Below are 12,936 nucleotides of genomic sequence, written 5' to 3'. Positions count from 1 at the left end.
TAGGTGACTATACCTCTATTTTTATCTTACTTAAAGTAAAAGTAGAAGTGAAATGGGAGAGGAATTAGGTAAGCAAATAGGGTCATTGCTGAAACATTCATGTTAGATCTTGTTTTGCTCTGTCTCAGGCCAGGGCAGAGCAGCCTCTTCTGTCGGGCTACTACTATTCTTTCTCCTTTACTTCTTAATAGCAAGGTGCCAGCTCCCAAAGGAACCATTTGTATTTATTTCTGTTTGAGGCAAGTGTCATAGAGTTTATGAGGAATAACTAATGGAAGTAAGGTGTATAAGGAAAAGAAGGGATTTTTATTTCCCTTCTGAAAATCACTGATATAAAATGTAAACCTGTGTTTATTTATTGTAAATTTGTCCCTAATGTCAGCAATATTCAAGATTTTTTAAAAAATGTAATTATCCAAATGAGAAAAAAAGTTCTAAGAACCCTCTCTTGACCTTAATTTTACCAGTCTTGCAATCAAAATTGCAGATATTTTTCATTGTCTACTAGTATTCAATAGCTAACTATTTCTCAGCTCCTAGAAAATGAGATAGAAGTAAGTAAGGGTAACTCATCTTTGGGCAAAATCAACACATATATCCAAAAATCACTATAGTCTGAATTTGTATGGCATTTGGCCTTTGGGAAGTTTATTAACCTTCCTACTGGCCAAAATATAAATAATTCTGATTTATATATCATAAATAACCTGGTTCTCTATCTTCTTTACAAATAGAAGTCTCTTTGGAATCATCTCATATGGTTTTCTTCTTTTTTTCCCTCAGTTCAACCCAAAGAGTTAAACCAATGCCTGATTGTAAACTGAAAACTCAGTTAAAATATTCTTAATATGGTAACATTATCACCATAATTTTAAGACTCCTTAATCTACAATCTGTAAAATTCTAATGTTTTCTATTTCCTTTCATCAAAGAGCAGTAGGACTGTGAACAGGTAATCGCTTATTTGATTTTTTTAAACAACAGTTGCTTTGGCACTTAAGAAATTCTTAGTAGTATTGTAATTTCAGAACTTTCTAAACCAAATTAGTTGTATTTAACATAGAAGAATTCAAAACTAGATCATTCATGACCAATTGTTGTTGTTGTTCAGTTGCTAGGTCATGTCTAACTCTTTGTGACCCCATGAACTGCAGCATGCCAGGTTTTCCTGTCTTTCACTATCTCCCAGAGTTTGCTCAAACTCATGTCCATTGAGTTGGTGATGCCATCCAACCATCTCATCCTCTGTCACCCCCTTCTCCTCTTGCCCTCAATCTTTCCCAGTATCAGGGTCTTTTCCAGTGAGTCAGCTCTTCACATCAGGTGGTCAAAGTATTGGAGCTTCAGCTTCAGCACCAGTCCTTCCAATGACTATTCAGGGTTGATTTCCTTGAGGATTGACTGGTTGGATCTCCTTGCAGTCCAAGGGACTCTCAAGAGTCTTCTCCAGCACCACAATTCGAAAGCATCAATTCTCCAGTACTCAGTCTTCTTTATGGTCCAGCTCTCACATCCACATGGAATGTGGAAAAACCATAGCTTTGACTATATGGACCTTTGTCAGCAACGTGATGTCTCCACTTTTTAATACACTGTCTAGATTTGTCATAGCTTTTCTTCCAAGGAGAACTGTCTTTTAATTTCATGGCTTCAGTCACTGTCCACAGTGATTTTGGAGTCTAGGAAAATAAAATCTGTCACTGTTTCCACTTTTCTCCCATCAACTTGCCATGAAATGATGGGACCAGATGCCATGATCTTCATTTTTTGAATGTTAAGCTTTAAGCCAGGTTTTTCACTCTCCTCTTTCACCCTCATCAAGAGGCTCTTTAGTTTCTCTTTGCTTTCTGCCATTAGGGTGGTATCATCTGCAAATCTGAGGTTGCTGATATTTCTCCTAGTGATCTTCATTCCAGCTTGGGATTCATCCAGCCCAACATTTCACCTGATGTACTTTGTAAATAGGCAGGGTGATAAGATAAAGCCTTGATGTACTCCTTTCCCAATTTGGAACCAGTCCATTATTCCATGTCCAGTTCTAGCTGTTACTTCTTGACCTGAATACAGGTTCCTAAGGAGGCAGGTAAGGTGGTCTGGTATTCCCATCTCTTTAAGAATTTTCCACAGTTTGTTGTGATCCACACAGTCTAAGGCTTTAGTCAATGAGGCAGAAGTATATATTTTTTTAATTCCCTTGCTTTTTCTATGATCCAACCAATGTTAGCAATTTGATTTCTGGTTCCTCTGCCTTTTCTAAATCCAGCTTATACATCTGGAAGTTCTCGGTTCATATACTGTTGAAGCCTAACTTGAAGGATATTGAGCATTACCTTGCTAGCATGTGAAATTAGCACAACTGTAGAGTAGTTTGAACATTCTCTGGCATTTCCTTTGGGATTGAAATGAAAACTGACCTTTTCTAGTCCTGTGGCCACTGGTGAGTTTTCCAAATTTGCTAGCATATTGACAACAGTACTTTAACACCATCATATTTTAGGATTTTTAAATAGCTCAGCTGGAATTCCATCACCTCCACTAGCTTTGTTCATAATAAGGCTTCCTAAAGCCTGCTAGGCTTCACCCTCCAGGATGTCTGGCTCTAGTGAGTGACCACACCATGGTGGTTATCTGGGTCATTAAGACCTTGTTTGTACAGTTCTTCTGTGTATTCTTGCCACTTCTTAATCTCTTCTACTTCTGTTAGGTCCATACCACTTCTGTCCTTTATTGTGCCCATCTTTGTATGAAATGTTCCCTTGGTATCTCCAATTTCCTTGACGATATCCCAAGTCTTTCCCATTTTATTGTTTCCTCTATTTCTTTGCATTGGTCATGTCCAATATATTTACAAATATTTATTTTTTACTAATTAAAAACCGTATTATTATCTTAACTGAAAAAAATCTCATAGTAAAGCTTATGTTAATCTTGAACACTAATTTGGACTAAACTAACTGAACAAACCCTTCAAATGTTTAGCAAAGTTTGCTACTTTTCAGGCCTTTATCAGTAACCTTTGGCAAATTTGTCTTGCTGAGGAGATTCACAGGGAATAAACAGGAGAAAAAAACTTCCCAAAACTTGTTCTTTTCTGATTCAGAAAAGCTTCAGTAGACAATTACTTTCAGATAAATCCTGGGATTCAAAATAAATGACAGACCTTGTTAGATACCAAAATATATTCAAGGAATCCAAATTAACTTCATCTGGCACGCAAACTCCAATTTTTGGAAGCAACTGTAGTTCCCTAGAGACTTGCGGTTAAGAAGCGCGCTTCTAGACTCAGCCCACGTCTTAGCCAAGGGAGGACTACTATCATTAGTTAGCAAGGGCTGCTGGCAGAACGGAGTGAGGAGTGTTTCCCACGGCCTGTTTCCCATGAATTCTCCATCCCGAAATAAAATGTCTGGATAAAGTTTGTGTTAAAATTAAGAAAGGTCCTACTGTATAACACATGGAACTCTGCTCAGTGTCATATGGCAGCCTGGATATGGAAGGGGAGTTTGGGGGAGAAGGATACATGTATATGTATTGCTGAGTCCCCTTGCTGTTCACCTGAAACTATCACAACATTGTTAACTGGCTATGCCCCAAAACAAAATACAGAGTTTTTTTAAAAAAGAAAAGAAGATGAAACGTCCAGGTACAAGTAGGCATGCTAGTAATTTAGCACATGACACTTTTTAAGGACTGAATGAGAATGAGAAATTCTGATAGAATCAAGTAGTTATTAGCTACAGGAAAGAAAAAAATTATACCAGATTTGAAAGATAGTAATTATGAGCTTCAGTAATACTCCAGACCTTGATAAGAAGTCGTATTTCATATGTGAATGAATGAAATTTAGTGTCCAACAGTGGGGTAGGGGTACTACAAGAGCAAATTGTGTTCCCCCCACAGTGGAATACATTCAGCCATTAAGAAATACATTGTATAATAATTTTTAATGATATAGAAAATATTTATATTTAATGAAAAAAGTAAGTTATTAGAAAACTAGATGTGAGCATGCAACTAAACTAGAATGAATTCAGCAGAATGTTAACAATGGTTGCCCCGGATCATAAGAGTACAGATGATTTTCGCTCATTTGCCTAATTTTTATAGGTCTACATTGAACATGTATACTCTTAAAACCAGCACACACACATAAAATGTTACATTAAAGACAACAATAATAAAGAATTATGTAACACTAACAGTGAAGGATATAAAATGTAATTATTTATTTAGTGATATATCAGAGGGAGAATTAGTATTTACTCATTGCAGTTGTTCCCTATCTGTCCCATGTCACCTAACACCTGCCTCGCTGCACAGTTATTTGTGTACATATATAGCACCTTTTCTCCTACATGAGAGGACATTCTTGCAGAATGATCTATGTGTCTTTCATTTTTGTGCTTCCCATGGTATCTGGATTAATGTTTTAAATCTAGTAATAGGTCACTAAATGTTTTCTAAATGATTAACTAAACGCAAAAATAGCTATGTTTTAGGACCATCGCTTGATTTAGGGGCATATCCAAATGTGAGTTACAATAAGCCTGGTTTTAATATAACTACATTCTAGCAGATTCTCTGCTTTCAAGAGAAAGAAATTCAGGATCCAGGAAATTTTTACGGGGCCCTAAATGTTTGGCAGGTTTTTACAAGTGATGATGAATTAGCCTGACGTGGAACAATGGATAATTAAAGCTGGAAAGAACCACAAAATTCCTCTACTTGATCACCCAATTTTAGACTCAAGACCACGCCTGTGTTTTTCTGAAGAGAACCTCAGCCTTCGTGACTCTGGGTTCGGTGCTTCCACCACTGCAACACACTGCTTCTGCACTCCTGGGTAAACTGGCCTTGATGTGATGCACGTCACCTCTGAATAGGACTCAGTTACCTGGTACCAGGAAAATGTGCAAATGGCTTAAAATTTCTGGCCATTGTCTAGAAAAAGCAACCCATTTTTTGAGTGAAAAACAAAAAATAAGTGCTTTTGAAAAAAAGCTATAATATGCAGTTATAGCTAAGGAAAAATGTCAAATGTACTTTTAAAGAACTATGAATAATAAACTATATATTTTTGTCTTAAAACAATAAATCTTATTAACATTACATGTAACAAAACATTTAAAACAATTTTTGTTCTATTAAATTTAGACTTTTAAATTTGCAAAGCCAAAAGACACTTTATTTCATTTGTTTCCTACTTTCCATATTAGCCCTATTTTTCTATCAGTGTTCTTCATGACTAACTGGTATTATATAATTACTTGCCACTGTGAAATTAAGAATAATCCAAGAAAGCATGATCAAATCTTTTTGATTCTACAGTTAAGAAAAATAGGAATATTGTAAATTCTCAACTCATTGAAATGGATATTTTTAAGAAATTAGATATTAAAGAAATAAATATTGTGTTATTCTTTGTTTAATCCTTTCATAGTTTCACATAACTTATAAACAAACAAAAAACCTTTAACTTGGAAAAAATTAAGCCTGGCTCCTACACACCTTTATGGTTTCTTTTTTCAATAATCTCATATATCCACCTTTCACGCCACGCATACAGAAGAATTTGTAGTTCCCTATATAGGACCTGTTATCTCATTCTCTGCCTTCAAGTGCCTCTACCTCAGCTAGCATACCTTCCAGAAAATCTGAGCTTATTTATCATCTTTTTATAGAAAAATTCCCCCAACTCTCCAGTTTCTCTTGAACATGGCATAACCGTAACATAACTGGCCCCCAATATGGTAATCAATTATCTTTATCATCCAATAGTTTGTGCATTCCTTAATAGAAAGCATCATATTTTATTCCATTTTTTAATCGATATATTGCAAAATTTTATTGCATAGTAGACTCAATAAATGACAGTGGATTAACATACATGCATATATGTATACTGTCTTTGAATCTGAAGAAAAATCTAGGTGCCTTGGAAATACCCACTCACAGAATTCATTTGACTTAAGAGTTTGCATTACTGTGCTTTCATTTCTCCCAACATGCCATTCAGGGATATCCTTTTGAAAGTCATTAACATTATGAAAGGGCTTCCCTTGTGGATCAGCTGGTAAAGAATCTGCCTGCAATGCAGGAGACATGGGTTCAATCCCTGGGTTGGGAAGATCCCCAACCAGGAGAAGGGAAAGCCTACCCACTCCAGTATTCTGGCCTGGAGAACTATACACAGTCCATGGGGTTGTATATAATGCTCAAACTACCACACAAGTACACTAATCTCACACGCTAGCAAAGTAATGCTCAAAATTCCCCAAGCCAGGCTTCAGCAGTACGTGAACCATGAACTTCCAGATGTTCAAGCTGGTTTTAGAAAAGGCAGAGGAACCAGAGATCAAATTGCCAACATCCACTGGATCATCAAAAAAGCAAGAGAGTTCCAGAAAGACATCTATTTCTGCTTTATTGGCTATGCCAAAGCCTTTGACTGTGTGGATCACAATAAACTATGGAAAATTCTGAAAGAGATGGGAATACCAGACCACCTGACCTGCCTCTTGAGAAATCTGTATGCAGATCAGGAAGCAACAGTTAGAACTAGACATGGAACAACAGACAGTTTCCAAATAGGGAAAGGAGTATGTCAAGGCTGTATTTTTGTCACTGTGCTTATTTAACTTATATACAGAGTACATCATGAGAAACGCTGGGCTGGAAGAAGCATAAGCTGGAATCAAGATTGCTGGAAGAATATCAATAACGTCAAATATGCAGATAACACCACCCTTATGGCAGAAAGTGAAGAGGAACTAAAGAGCCTCTTAATGAAAGTGAAAGAGGAGAGTGAAAAAGTTGGCTTAAAGCTCAACACTCAGAAAACTAAGATCATGGCATCCAGTCCCATCACTTCATGGCAAATAGATGGAGAAACAGTGGAAACAGTGTCAGACTTTATTTTCTTGAGCTCCCAAATCACTGCAGATGGTGACTACAGCCATGAAATAAAACGATGCTTACTCCTTGGAAGAAAAGTTATGACCAATCTAGACAGCATATTAAAAACAGAGACATTAGTTTGCCAACAAAGATCTGTCTAGTCAAGGCTATTGTTTTTCCAGTGGTCATGTATGGATGTGAGAGCTGGACTATAAAGAAAGCTGAGCACCACAAGAATTGATGCTTTTGAATTGTGGGGCTGGAAAAGACTCTCGAGAGTCCCTTGGACTGCAAGGAGATCCAACCAGTCCATCCTAAAGGAAATCAGTCCTGAATATTCATTGGAAGGACTGATGCTGAAGCTGAAACTCCAATACTTTGGCCACCTGATGCGAAGAACTGATTCATTTGAAAAGACTGTGATTCTAGGAAAGATTGAAGGCAGGAGGAGAAGGAGACATCAGAGGATAAGATGGTTGGATGGCGTCACCGACTCGATGGACATGAGTTTGAGTAAACTCCGGGAGCTGGTGATGGACAGGCTGATGGACATTTGGTGATGCAGCCTGGCGTGCTGCAGTCCATGGGGTCACAAAGAGTCAGACACAGCTGAGCGACTGAACTGAACTGAACTTTATGAAAAGATCATCAGTTTCATGCACAGGAAGAAAAATCCAAGGTTAAAAGTACTGAGATACCACTTCTTATCCACCATATTGTCAAAAATTCAAAAGACTGATAAAATATTCTGTTAACAAGGCTGTGGGAAAACATATACTCTCATACATCATAGTGGTGCAGAGTGGTGCAACCTCTAAGGAGAGAATGTGAAATGTTACAGCCACTATGGAAAACAGAATGGAGTTTCCTGAAAAAATTAAAAATAGGACTACCATATGTAGGACTACCATATGGTCAGTCCAGTCTGGAGAAGGGCATGGCAACTCACTCCAGTATTCTTGCCTGGAGAATCCCATGGACAGAGGAGCCTGGTGGGCTACAGTCCGTAGGGTCACAAAGAGTCAGACATGACTGGAATGACTTAGCACACGTATGATCCAGCAATCTTACTTTTGGATATTTGTCCAGAAGAATTGAAAATGAGATCTTAAAGAGATACTGGCTATTGAATGTTCACTGCAGCATTATTTGCAATAGCCAAGAAATGTCCTTTGACAGATGAATGAATAAAGAAAATATGGTATATATGTACAGTAGAATATTATTCAGCCTTAAAAAGGAAGAAAATCCTATCATAGGCTACAACATGAATGAAACTTGAGGACAAATACAGCATAAATCCATTTCTTGAGGTGTCTGAAGTAGTCAGAGTCATAGAAACCAAGTGGAATGATGGCTGCCAGGGGCTAGAGGGAGAAGAAGATGGAGAGTTGCTCTTCAGTGGGTATAGAGTTCTAGCTATGCAAGATGAGAAGTTCTAGACATCTGCTGTACAACCCTGTGTACATACTATACTGTACATTAAATAATTTGCTAAGAGGGTAGATTTCATGTTTTTTTTTTACCACATTTTTTCTAAAAGTGAAAGAACTTTAAAAGATACCTTTTTATCTTTCTGACAGTACATTTTTTTAAGGGGCAGTTGGATTTTTTAGTCTGTTTGTACCTCCCAGAATTTGTCCCAGCTGTGATTTTTTTTTAGTATTTATTTTTATTTATTTGGCTGTGACACATCTTCATGGTGGCATGTGGCATATCTAGTTTGAGCATGCAGACTCTTAGTTGCAGCATGTAGGATCCTGATCCCCAATGAGGGACTGAACTCACACCCCCTGAATGGGAAGCATGGAGTCCCAGCCGCTGGACCACCAGAGAAATCCCTTGACAGTACATTTTAACCATAAATTTAATCATGTAAAAACAATCTCACAAGTCCAAAATCTGGTATATTATATAAAACAAATGTCCTGGAGTTTTCAAAAAAATATGTTTGAAAAAAATTAAAGAAGAGGGATCATTCTAGTTTAAAAAAAACTAAAAGATATAATCTGTGCTGTGCTTAGTCTCTCAGTCATATCTGACTCTTTGCAACCCCATGGACTATAGCCTGCCAGGCTCCTCTGTCCCTGAGGATTTTCTAGGCAAGAATACTGGAGTGGGTTGCCATGCCCTTCTCCAGGGGATCTTCCCAACCCAGGGATCAAACCCAGGTTTCCTGCATTGCAGGCGGATTCTTTACCATCTGAGGAAGCCCAAAAGACATAAGAACTTAATACAATTTCTAAATCTTAAGCCTTCATTCAATCCTGAATTTTTAAAAAATATATATCTGTAAAAGTCATTTTCCTAGTTAATACTTCTGGGTAACAAAGTGTCCCCAAAACACAATGGCTTCAAAAGAAAACAGTAATTATTATGTCATGACTCATGGTTTCCATCGGTCAGAATTCAGGGAGGGCTGCACACGGTGAAGATTCTGGTCTCCAGTGTCTCTTGAGGCTGCAGTCAGATGGTGACTAGAGCTGAAAACTTGGCGGCTGGAACAGCTGCTAGCTGGCAGGGCATCTCCTCACTGGAGGCTCTTTTCTTGCTGTTTGTTTTTAATTAATTTCTTTATTTTAATTGGACGATAATTATTTTACAGTATCACGATGGCTTCTGCCATACATCACCATGAACTGGCCATAGGTATACATGTGCCCCGTCCTGAACCCAGCCTCCCACCTCTCTCTCCCCACTCCCCTCTAGGTTGTCCCAGAGCTCCGGCTTTGGGTGCCCTCCTTCATGCATCAAGCTTGAACTCACGCTGGTTACCTGTTTCACGTATGATAATGTATATGTTTGATGCTATTCTCTCCAATCATCCCACCCTCTCCTTTGTGACATCTCCCCCAGGCTTCTAGGGGCTTCCTCACAGCAAAAAGCCCTCAGGCACTCACACAGAACTCATCAAGTGTCAGGATGACCAAGGCAGAAGCAGAACTGCCTGGGGTTCAGAAGTCACAGCAGCATGTCTGCTCACATGCTGCTTGCCGGCATTCAGAGGGAGGAGAATTTGATTCCACCTCTCCACGAGGGAGTGACAGAATTTTAGGAGAGAAACTGGTGGGGCGGGGTGCATCTTTGGAAAATATGATTTATCACAGACAACTATGGAACAAATAGAGCAATTTAAATAGGAACTGGACAATAGATGATATTGAATTAATTATGTCTTCTTAGACATTGGAGAAGGCAATGGCAACCCACTCCAGTACTCTTGCCTGGAAAATCCCATGGGCGGAGGAGCCTAGTAGGCTGCAGTCCATGGGGTTGCGAAGAGTTGGACACAACTGAGCGACTTCACTTTCACTTTTCACTTTCATGCATTGGAGAAAGAAATGGCAACCCACTCCAGTGTTCTTGCCTGGAGAATCCCAGGGATGGGGGAGCCTGGTGGGCTGCCGTCTATGGGGTCGTACAGAGTCAGACACGACTGAAGCGACTTAGCAGCAGCAGCAGACATGATTATATTTGATTTTATAGTGTTCTTAGATGATGCATGCTAAGGATTTAGTGGCAGTGTTTTACTATCTGCAACTTATTTTCAAGTGGTTTAGCAAAATAAGAGGTACATTTAAAGGAGAAACAAAGAAAATACCAAGCAAATGGAGTGAAATGTAAGCAGCTGGAGAATAGATAAAGGATATACAGATGTTCATTGTCCTAATTTTTTGCTTTTCTATAGGCTTATAACATGCTCCTCAAGTAACTGAGTGGGGAATAATGTAAGTCAGGTCATATTATGTCTCTGCTCACATCTTCCAGACCTCCTTCTTCAGTGTAGAAGCCTGACTCCTTACCGTGACCTACAGGACCCCGTGGGAACTGAACCCTTACCTCCCTGATATTACCTCCAGGCAGAGGGAGCAGCAAGTACAAAAACCCCATAAGTGTGCTTGGTGTGTTTTAGGAACAGCAGATAGTTTACAATATTCTATTTTAATTGCTGCCTCTCAAGCATCTTCTCCATAAACCCCTATGTACCACATCTCAGAGAGCTTCTGCTGCTGCTGCTGCTAAGTCGCTTCAGTCATGTCCGACTCTGTGCAACCCCATAGACGGCAGCCCACCAGGCTCCCCCATCCCTGGGATTCTCCAGGCAAGGACATTTAGTGTGACATAAAGCCTCGGTTCCCTGCCTACTCACTCTTTTCTTGGTTGTAGGAACTTCAGCTCTAGAAGAACTCAGTCAAAGCCAGATCAATTCTCACTGTACCCCAAAATGCCTGAGAATTCTGTTTAGGAAAGGAAAATCAGAGCTAGCCAGGATAATGTAAGAAAGTTCTGTTCAAATTAGAATTTCACCTATTTGATATTCCCTGCAGGATGCTCAGTACTGTTTCAATCTGACCTCCAAGGCATATTGTATTGTATTATAACTGAGGTTCAGGGTGTCTCAGCATTCCCTGTAGTAACCAGTAGGATCTTAACAAGGTTTCACTTCGCGTGGTTTAATGCACGGCCTTTCTCCGCAGCTGCCTTCCACTAACGCTCAGTGTTCTATTGGACCTCGCTTGCCTGAGGACCCAGAGAGTTGTGCTGCCTACTACAGGCCTCAGTGATGTCCTGTCTTGGATGGAGGCCCCTACGGAAGCCACATTGTCATTGCATATATTTGCTCCTGAGGTTTTGGTCTTGGGTCTCAGCAGAATTGTGGTTCTTTCTGAAGGTCATATGGTACTGTCTTCAGGGCAGGTATCAGTCCCACAGATAATTGGGCCTTTTGATTTCCAAGATGAGGAGGTTGGCCACATCTTTCCTTCCAAACCAGTGAACCCTGTGTTCAGTACGGCTTGTGGATAAACTCAGTGTGTCAGGAACTCAGCAAGATAATAACAACAACACAGGTCTCTCTTATTAGAAGTTAGATATTTAATAGATATTAGAAGTCAGGGTTCAAAAGTGTTACCGGGCCATCAGTACTCACTGCATTGGCATCAGTAACGTGAGCAAACCCAGGTGAGATTGCTATCCTGGGTGAAAAATGCTAAGACTCATCTAGAGAAAACAAGACAGGGAAATGCCAGGGAGGCTTGGCTAGGTGTCCTCCATACTAAAATTATAATTCTGAGATTGCCATTTTCCAGTTTGGCAAAAGCCTTTAAAAGAAATCTTCCTATCCTTTAACACACTAATTCCACTCCTAGGAATCTATTCTAGATTTTTTTAAAGTGCTAATTATAATAAGAAAAGACAATGGAAATAAATGATGTCCGACTGAAAGGAAATGCTTACATAGTGTCCACTTAGGCTATTATGCAGGTTTAAACATTTGTGTGTACAAATAATTTGGCAATAATATGAGAAGTTAAGATATGTATATTTATGTTAGTTGCTCAGTCACGTCTGATTCTGCAACCCCATGCACACGTCAGCCTCCTCTGTCCATGGAATTCTCCAGGCAAGAATACTGGAGTGGATTGCCATTCCCTTCTCCAGGGTATTTTCCCAACCCAGGGATCGAACCTGCCTTGCAGGCAGATTCTTTACCGCCTGAGCCACGAGGTAAACCCTATATTATGTATAACTAGGATTCAAAATTATATATAAGGTATCAGAATCTTGCTTAAAAAAAAACTATAGATAAAAGTACTGAAAAGAAATGGATCTTTGGACGTTGAAATTTGGGACTTTTTTCTTTCTGCTTTTCTGTATTTTATAATTTTTCTTTTAATGAGTTTCCATTATCTTTTTTTAACAGATAAAGCACTGACTTTTAAGTACTAACACAAGAGTTTCTATTAACAAAAAATGATCAAGTCAGTTCAACTATGACTTACCATTTATAGAAATTATTTAAGTCAAGGTATTATATTAGGGGATTTGGTTCAACAATACTTTTTGAGCATCTAAAGTCTCTTTTTCTTCAAATTTTAAAATATTAACACCTTGTAAAATTCCATAGGATAAGTGGTGAAACACTAATATTTCTGTAATTCTGCTTTTTCCCTGTCACAACTGTATGGACTGCAACAAGAACAAGGCGATAAGCCAGAAGGGCCCCTGAACAGGAGAGAAAGAGACAAAGGGAACCTG

General features: G+C 38.9%; 1 protein-coding gene across 1 annotated transcript in view; it reads left to right on the top strand.

Annotated features, from left to right (window-relative positions):
- LOC102269954 (bifunctional heparan sulfate N-deacetylase/N-sulfotransferase 3) overlaps window positions 1–12,936 on the top strand; it is a 187,791-nt gene that overhangs the window by 111,993 nt on the left and 62,862 nt on the right. The window lies entirely within an intron of this gene.

The sequence above is a fragment of the Bos mutus genome, chromosome 6, assembly GCF_027580195.1.
Source record: "Bos mutus isolate GX-2022 chromosome 6, NWIPB_WYAK_1.1, whole genome shotgun sequence".
Lineage (NCBI taxonomy): Eukaryota > Metazoa > Chordata > Mammalia > Artiodactyla > Bovidae > Bos > Bos mutus.
The sequence above is the reverse complement of the archived record's forward strand: the minus strand, read 5'-3'. Positions and strand labels throughout refer to the sequence as shown.